A 7,449-nucleotide genomic window follows, 5' to 3' on the forward strand; every position below is an offset into this window, starting at 1 on the left:
TTTGGTACCTGTTCTTCTTCCCAAAGATTCAATATAATTTCTTGTTTTCACCATCCTTTGCAACCAGATTAAGGCACAAGGGTACTGTCACTCCTCCCTCAAATAAATAAACTCATGTGTTTTTCTCAACATAAGAATTAATCAAATTGAAAAATGAATAAACTCTAGTTCTGGTAATAGAATTCCATCTAAGTTAGTATACATGGAGGGTTTTTTTTTAATAATCAGGCGTACTGAGGTATAATTTACATACAATAAAATTGACAATTTAAAGTGTATAATTCAATGAATGTTGACAGTAAATGAGATAATATAGAAAGTGCCTAATCTATTGCATATCATACAATAGTATCTCAGTAAGAAGCTACTCATCATCTCAAAGTCTATCAGTCTATCCAGTTCATATGTCTAACCTCTATACTACAAGATTCATAAAAATCATGTTTTGTTTTTGCTTCATAATCTCCCTCTAATGCTTACTCCAAACTGTGGAAGAGATAGAAGCCAAATGTGACAAAGGATATATAAGTGAAAATTCCTCTTATGTTCCTATTCTCCAGCTGAAAAATTTCCCTTGGCTTTGTTTTTCTAGTTTTTAATCCTTGTAACTATTTATGAGACTCCAGCTCCCATGCTATGCCTTTCTGTCCTGCTATTCCCTTGTGGTATCTCTGTTTCTTTAGAACACATGCCTCAACATGATCCATGTGTCATGATACTGCTTCCACTACTTTGCCTTACGTGAAATCTAGTTTTTCCATGATACTCATTCCTTGAAACATTTCTTATTGATGTGGATACTTCAGAGCTGAATGATTTAAGGCCTAGGTGAACCCCAGTGATGATGAGTCCCAATCCATCAGATACCAATCTGCTGGCCCAGATAGATTGCATTTACCATATTTCCTCCTGGGAAATGTAATATATGTATTTGCAAGAGAATCTTGGATAAGCCACTTGGGCTAGGGGGTGAGATCTCTGGAGGGACATGACAAGAGATGATTTCAAGACTTTTAGACTCAGTACTCACATTTTATAACACACATTATTATAAAATGTTAGTTCTATAAGGTATATCCCATTTACTATCCTGGAATAAAGTTCATGGATAACATAACACAAAATTTCCAAAATATTATATATATTTCTTATCTAAAATATAAAGGCAAATGAAAAAATAATTGATAATAGAACATTGCATTTCAATGTAAATTGCTTGGACATGATGAAACATAAAGACATAATGAAATAGCCTGATACTGGAACTCAGTAATAATTAATTAAGAAAAGTAAAAGAAAAAATCAGAGACCATCTATATAAAAAGTACAGAAAAATACAGAATAAAAATTGGTGTTAGGAAAAGTAAAAATACACCAGGTTTTAGTTTTCTTTTGTTTTTGTTTTTGATGAGAGAAATAAGGAAATGACATTAATGGGCATAGGAATAACATGCCAAGACAAATTATAGACTGTGGAGGTTGGAAGCAATGAAGAAGAAAGTATTCTCACAAATAAGCAGGTCCTTAGGTGTAAGTTAATGTCAAAACACTCCTCTGTGTTATGACATAGGCTGGGGTAGTCACAAGTATCACAGAAAACAAGTCATACAAATAAACAATTTGTATTGTTAAGAAATAGGCTAACGACGGGATTCAAATGTGGAGGCTTACGCGCAATAGATTTAACCTATGATATCGTCTAGAGGTGAGCGGTCCAGGGCAGATCAGATGGCCAATGCCAACATGTCGCTTTCAAGGAAGCAGCAGTATCACCCATTTCCCAGCCACCAGCAAGTGCGTAAGGAGCACCCAGATACAGGGCTCCATCACTAAGGAGATGATTCAAAAGTGCAGACATTAACTCTTTGTAATGCCATTGACCAAACTTAGTCACATGGACATACCTAGCTGCAGAAGAGAGTTGGGAATGTGACCATGTGACCAGTGAAAACGCAGGGGGATTTATTTATTGCTCAAAGGAAGAGGGAGCAATCTTTGACATAAAATTTCTCTGTAGAGGCAAATATTCAGTTTCTGCAACTTAAGAAGACTTTAGTGATCATATAGAACTAGAGGAAAAGTTGGAAATTTTAAAGAAAAAGACAATATACAAAAGGCTATAGAGATATAGAGTAGACCTTCTGGGACTGTGTCATTGTAGACTGAAAAACAATGATGCCTCTAACAAACAATTTTAATGTATACTTTTCAAGTTAGTAAGTGAATATGAAATATATTTTAAATCACCTTTACTAAAGAAATTCAATGAGATCTCTGTATTTCATGTGTCTCTGCTACATGAAAGGATTTTGTTCTTCTGCTGTTAAAAAATAAATCCTGAAATTTCTTTGTTATTTATTTGCAACTAGTGTTACCATTCAAACATCTGTTTTCATCGAAATACATAGTTGGAAATGCTCTAATAAGAAATTTAGTTTCTTTCCAAGAAGTGATTTTGTAAGTTTTAATTGGGTCCAAAACTTATCATAATTAGATGTATTAAATCATGCTTTGGCTTCAAAATCATCTTTTAATTAATTCTTCCTGAATTATTGACTAGCATGTTTCATGTCCATTTCAAATGGATGAATCATCCAATCTAGTATTGCATGTTCATACAGATTTTTAAATTTAAGCATTATATCTTTTTAAATAGAACACAAATGAGAGCAGTGTAGTTCCATTTCTGTGTGCTTGAGCTTATCCTTATTTAACTGCTGCAAAGATAGAAAGTGAAAGTTCTTGGCAAGCAAGGATTTTTAAAATAGTATACGATTGTTAATAAATTTACTAATACTCCCTTTACTTTATGGCATAAAAGAACCTCACTTATCTTTTCAAATACATATTAAAAATATGTCACATCAGTTCATAATATTTTAACTTTGGTATTCAATTTTTATTTGATTAATTAAAAGAATTCTACAACAGAATCAATTAGTGAACAAAATTCTTTTAGAATAATTTTAGGATCAGTTGTTCATTTCTTCTTTATTGTTTTTTCACAGTTTATGAAATTTATCATTCAGTGGGTTACATTAATTATCCATGATAATGTTGTTATCATTAATAACAACATTCTTTGGTTTATGAAATCTTTAACTTTAATTCTTGGTGGTTAAGTGCAATTGATGAATATTGAAATATATTCTAAAATACTTGATTCAACTTTAAAATGAGACTTTAAACCCATCTTACTGACTTCCTATCCCTAGGGCTCCATCTGTTTCATAAGCAATGATATTGGAGAGAGGAAATTTTTCATGTAAACTGATATATAAAGGTTATAAAAATTTTCAACAAGTATAAATACTTGTTGCTAGGGTGTCAGCTCAGGTTCTTCAAGAGGCAGACACCAAGGCAGGATTAGACATTTAAAAGTTTTTTGGAGGAAATGCCTATGAAGAACAAAGGGAAGGAAACAGAAGAAGACAAGGAGTGTCTTCAGAATGCAGCACAGGTCTGACACCTGTGAAAGGAGAGAGGAAAAGAAGGAGGGCTGGGAATAAAGAACCTTGGACTACAGAGCAGTTTTAAGAAAAATCAGAATAGGCAGATGGGAGATCCTCAAGCTAAAGTCACCCACTACAGGAACCTACTGCCCTGTTAGAATGGACTTGTGCTGGTACCTCCACTGTACTCACTGGAACAGCCCACAGGAAGCATGGCCTCAGTATGAATACAATGGTAGATCCAGAGGGTAGATAAGTCCAGCTGACACCAGTGAATGTCGCCCCCTGTAGCAGATCTAAGCAGCATATTTCCATAGCTGCCAAGTTAGCAATTCTGAAAGTCACATTTCCTCTATGGTTTTTTAATCAATGATAAACCATACATCTCCAAGCAGTAGAACTTTATTTTTATGAGGATACTTCCATTCACTTCTAAAGAAAAGATGCTTATCTGCTGTTCATTACAGAGATGGATTTTTTTTTTTAACTTTCACTATCTTATAGATTCCTCTTCAATCATTTTCACTGCTTAATTCAATAGAAGAAAATAATTTGATTTGGGTTTTTCTCCTTCCTTAAACTAATGACCTGCTGAAGCTGATAAATTTATTTTTTTCTCCAATATTTTTTAGCTTTTGATATTTTTCTATCAGTTTGCTATTCTTTAAGAAACAAGTGTTTTATTATTCTGATTGGAATATTTATAAGCATTCCAGGGACAGTATTATAGCTCTCAGACATTACTTTAAATGCTGGAAGTATAATTTTGTCAGACACAATGGTATTTTTTTTTGTAAAATGTACACTTAATTTTGACCATTCCATAGTGTAATTAAAAAAAGAAAAAGTGTTGGCAGAGTAATTCATAACTGTGGATTTGTGGGCAAAGCTATAAAACTCAGCTTCAAATTTCAACTAAATATTGTCAACATTTTGCATTTATTTGGCATTTTGAGATGAGAACTAATTAAACACACACACACACGTATAATATACACACGTGTGTATATAATTATCTTGTCTATATAAATTCATATTTTATCATGAATACAACACCCACAAACTTACATTGATAGGTATCTTTAAATGGTGAATCAAACACCACCATTGGTAATTTAATTTCTCTAAATGTTAAACAACTCTTGGTAATGTTCTAAAGAGAACAGTGTTAAAAATTTCCTTAAATTTCCAGTTACATGACTGTAGAATTTAATGCCTTCTAAAATCATGCAAAAATAAGTTCAGAAAGTCATAAGTACATTTTTGACCCATGAAGTTCCAGTAAGACATTTAAAATCCGTGGGACAGAGGTAGTTCCTTACTGTGTAGAAAAACTATCCCTTATGTTGCAAAGTGTCTCCCATTCATGGCTCCTTCAAACGATTCCAGCAATGCCCCTCAGTCGTGATAGTCAAAAGTATCCTTACTTTTGTCCAAAATATCCCAGGAAATGCCTTCTGAGGCAAGAGTCCTGTGAAGTACAGAACTTTTTCTATGTTAAAGAGAGTATGTGAGCTAAAGCATTTCCCCTGGACTACTCAACTGCTTTTCTAAAATAATGATGAATAGGTACTTTAAATGTATTTGTTTGAAGGGCCATCAATTCATTGTCCTGTCAGAAAACTTGAACTGTTTTTGGCTCTGATCTGTTTTCTATAAAGCCTGGAAAAAAGAGTGAAGGGAATTGCTCAGTATATACCCAGGACCCCAGAATTTCAAGTTCAGGTAGGCCTTTAAGAAAGTTGATCCTATAAAGAAAAATAAGCAATTATTTCTGCCCTGAATTCTTGTGGTCCAGAGCATAAGCGTCTGCAAGCTACAACAGGTTTGTCAGGTCTCCCCTGTAGGACTCTGCTGGGAACAATAGGACTGGGCACTGGACTTCTTGTGTTTTGTCAGTCTTGCCTGAGAAGGAGTAGATAATTATTTCCTTGTCATAATTTTCAACATTTATTCCTAAGAACAAATTATAGCCAAGTAAAAATGGAATCATAAAAAAGATATAATTAAGAAACAAGAGGAAATAAAGAATTTTTTTTTAAGTTTGCTGTTTTACCCAGAGACCAGATCCCAGTTTATTTCCTTGCCCTGAGCAGAAAACACTGATTTTCCTAAGTATAGCCTGATCTTCTGCAGCCTAGACAGTCTATTTGGCATGGTTCTTAGAAGCCTCTCCCCCATGCCATCCTTAATTTACCTCTATGGTTGACCAGTCCTCTTGGAAATATCTTATTTCAGACCTTACTTGAGGTTGTTTTGCTGTTAATGTCCCTTCTCAGTCACTGAAATATTAATCTCCCTGTCACTGAAAGAGACATTCTTCTTGGGATTATCAGTTTAAATGTGATGCTGACAAATGTCATCATTAGGTCTACGGATACCATAAATTACTAAGTTTTCTATAGAAATGAATGCAAATATTAATTTTTTTCTGAATTTATAGTGGTTAGAGCAAAAATCTCAGTATACACACATCCGGGTTGGAATCCCGGCTCTAGCAGATTCTGACTTTAATATTTGCTGGATGAGTAACCGGAAATCAGTTCTGTGACCTCTTTATGCCTTCAGTTGCCTTACTGGTAAAATGAGGAAAATGTGTCATATTATGAGATTGTTTGAATGATGAAATGAGATGTTTATAGCAATAGCTTAGTGCTTGGCTTAGAGTTAGAGTTCAATAATAGTAATTACAGTAAAAGTATTAAAATGATAACATTTTTCTTTATACTTTGTGGAGTAGTTAGTATGAATAATAAGTGATCCAACAATATTCCAGAGGTTTTAAAACTTAGAGTTGACTTCCCTCTCACTTAACAGTTAAGGAATGGTGATCTGCATCAACAAGTGGCAGTCATTTGATGGCAGCTCTTCCAACTTTATAACATGGCTTTTAAATTCTCTCTGATCATCACCATGCAAGCCCCATGAAGTGGGGGTTGGATGGAGGAATGTAAAAGAAGCATGATGCCGTTCTTAAATGCACTGAGCAGAAATGGGACATACAGTTTTCAATCATTTTCTACTGGTGAGAGCTTGATCACGTGCTCACCTATCTGCAAATGTGGCTGACTGGTCAATCATGTCACAGCTATAGTTACTATGGGCAAAGGAGAGAATAGATTTTTGTGGATGGACAATCTCCCACCATGACTTTCTTTAAATCAACAATGCAATAGTTTTTTCTCCATATTTCAAAACAATGCAATAGTCTTTTCTCCATATTTCATATGGTAAGGATTCTCTCTACTACCAGGGAGTAAAAATATGGGAAGTGGGTTTTTACTTGAGCCTCTAGGACACTGTTTCTTAAACTTAGAGCCAATATGCAACTGTAACCCAACCTCCTGGAGAACTTGTTAAAATTGTAGATTCCAGGCCTCTAGATGACCCATTGATCAACCTCTCAGGGGCATGACCTAGAAATTTATTAACTTTTATCAAGTAAGGTGGGTGTTCCTTACATGCATTCAATTTGAGAACTACTGCCATAAAATCTAAGATGATAACTTCATTTTTAAAGTCACAGGTGACCAAATTTCAATTCTTCAAAGACTGCTATTTGTTCTTTAACATGATAGGAGTAAAAATTTAAAACACAGAAAACAAAAAAAAACAATTCATGGTGATTCTCTCTCTATGATGAATCTTTTTATTTTTTAAATGACATTGCTGTTCTTCATATGAAAGACAGACAGTGATGAATTAGTTTCAGTAGAAATTACATCATTTGGTGTCTTACTTTCTATGACCATCTCAATCCAGAATTATAATATTGTGAATAAAATTATCATTAAGAGATATGAGAAGTTGGTTCTTATTAAGGGAAACTTTGATTTTTTCCAGTAATCATATATTTTCTTCAATGATCAAAATTTATTTTATGACCTTGATTTAAATCACTACTAAATATCTTATTTTAAACAATTCAACTTTATAGGGAAAATATCCTTTAAAATAAAACTCTAAACGATTAAATATTTTACATAACTTATTTCAT

Source organism: Balaenoptera borealis, assembly GCF_965194805.1.
Source record: "Balaenoptera borealis genome assembly, chromosome: 14".
Classification (NCBI taxonomy): domain Eukaryota; kingdom Metazoa; phylum Chordata; class Mammalia; order Artiodactyla; family Balaenopteridae; genus Balaenoptera; species Balaenoptera borealis.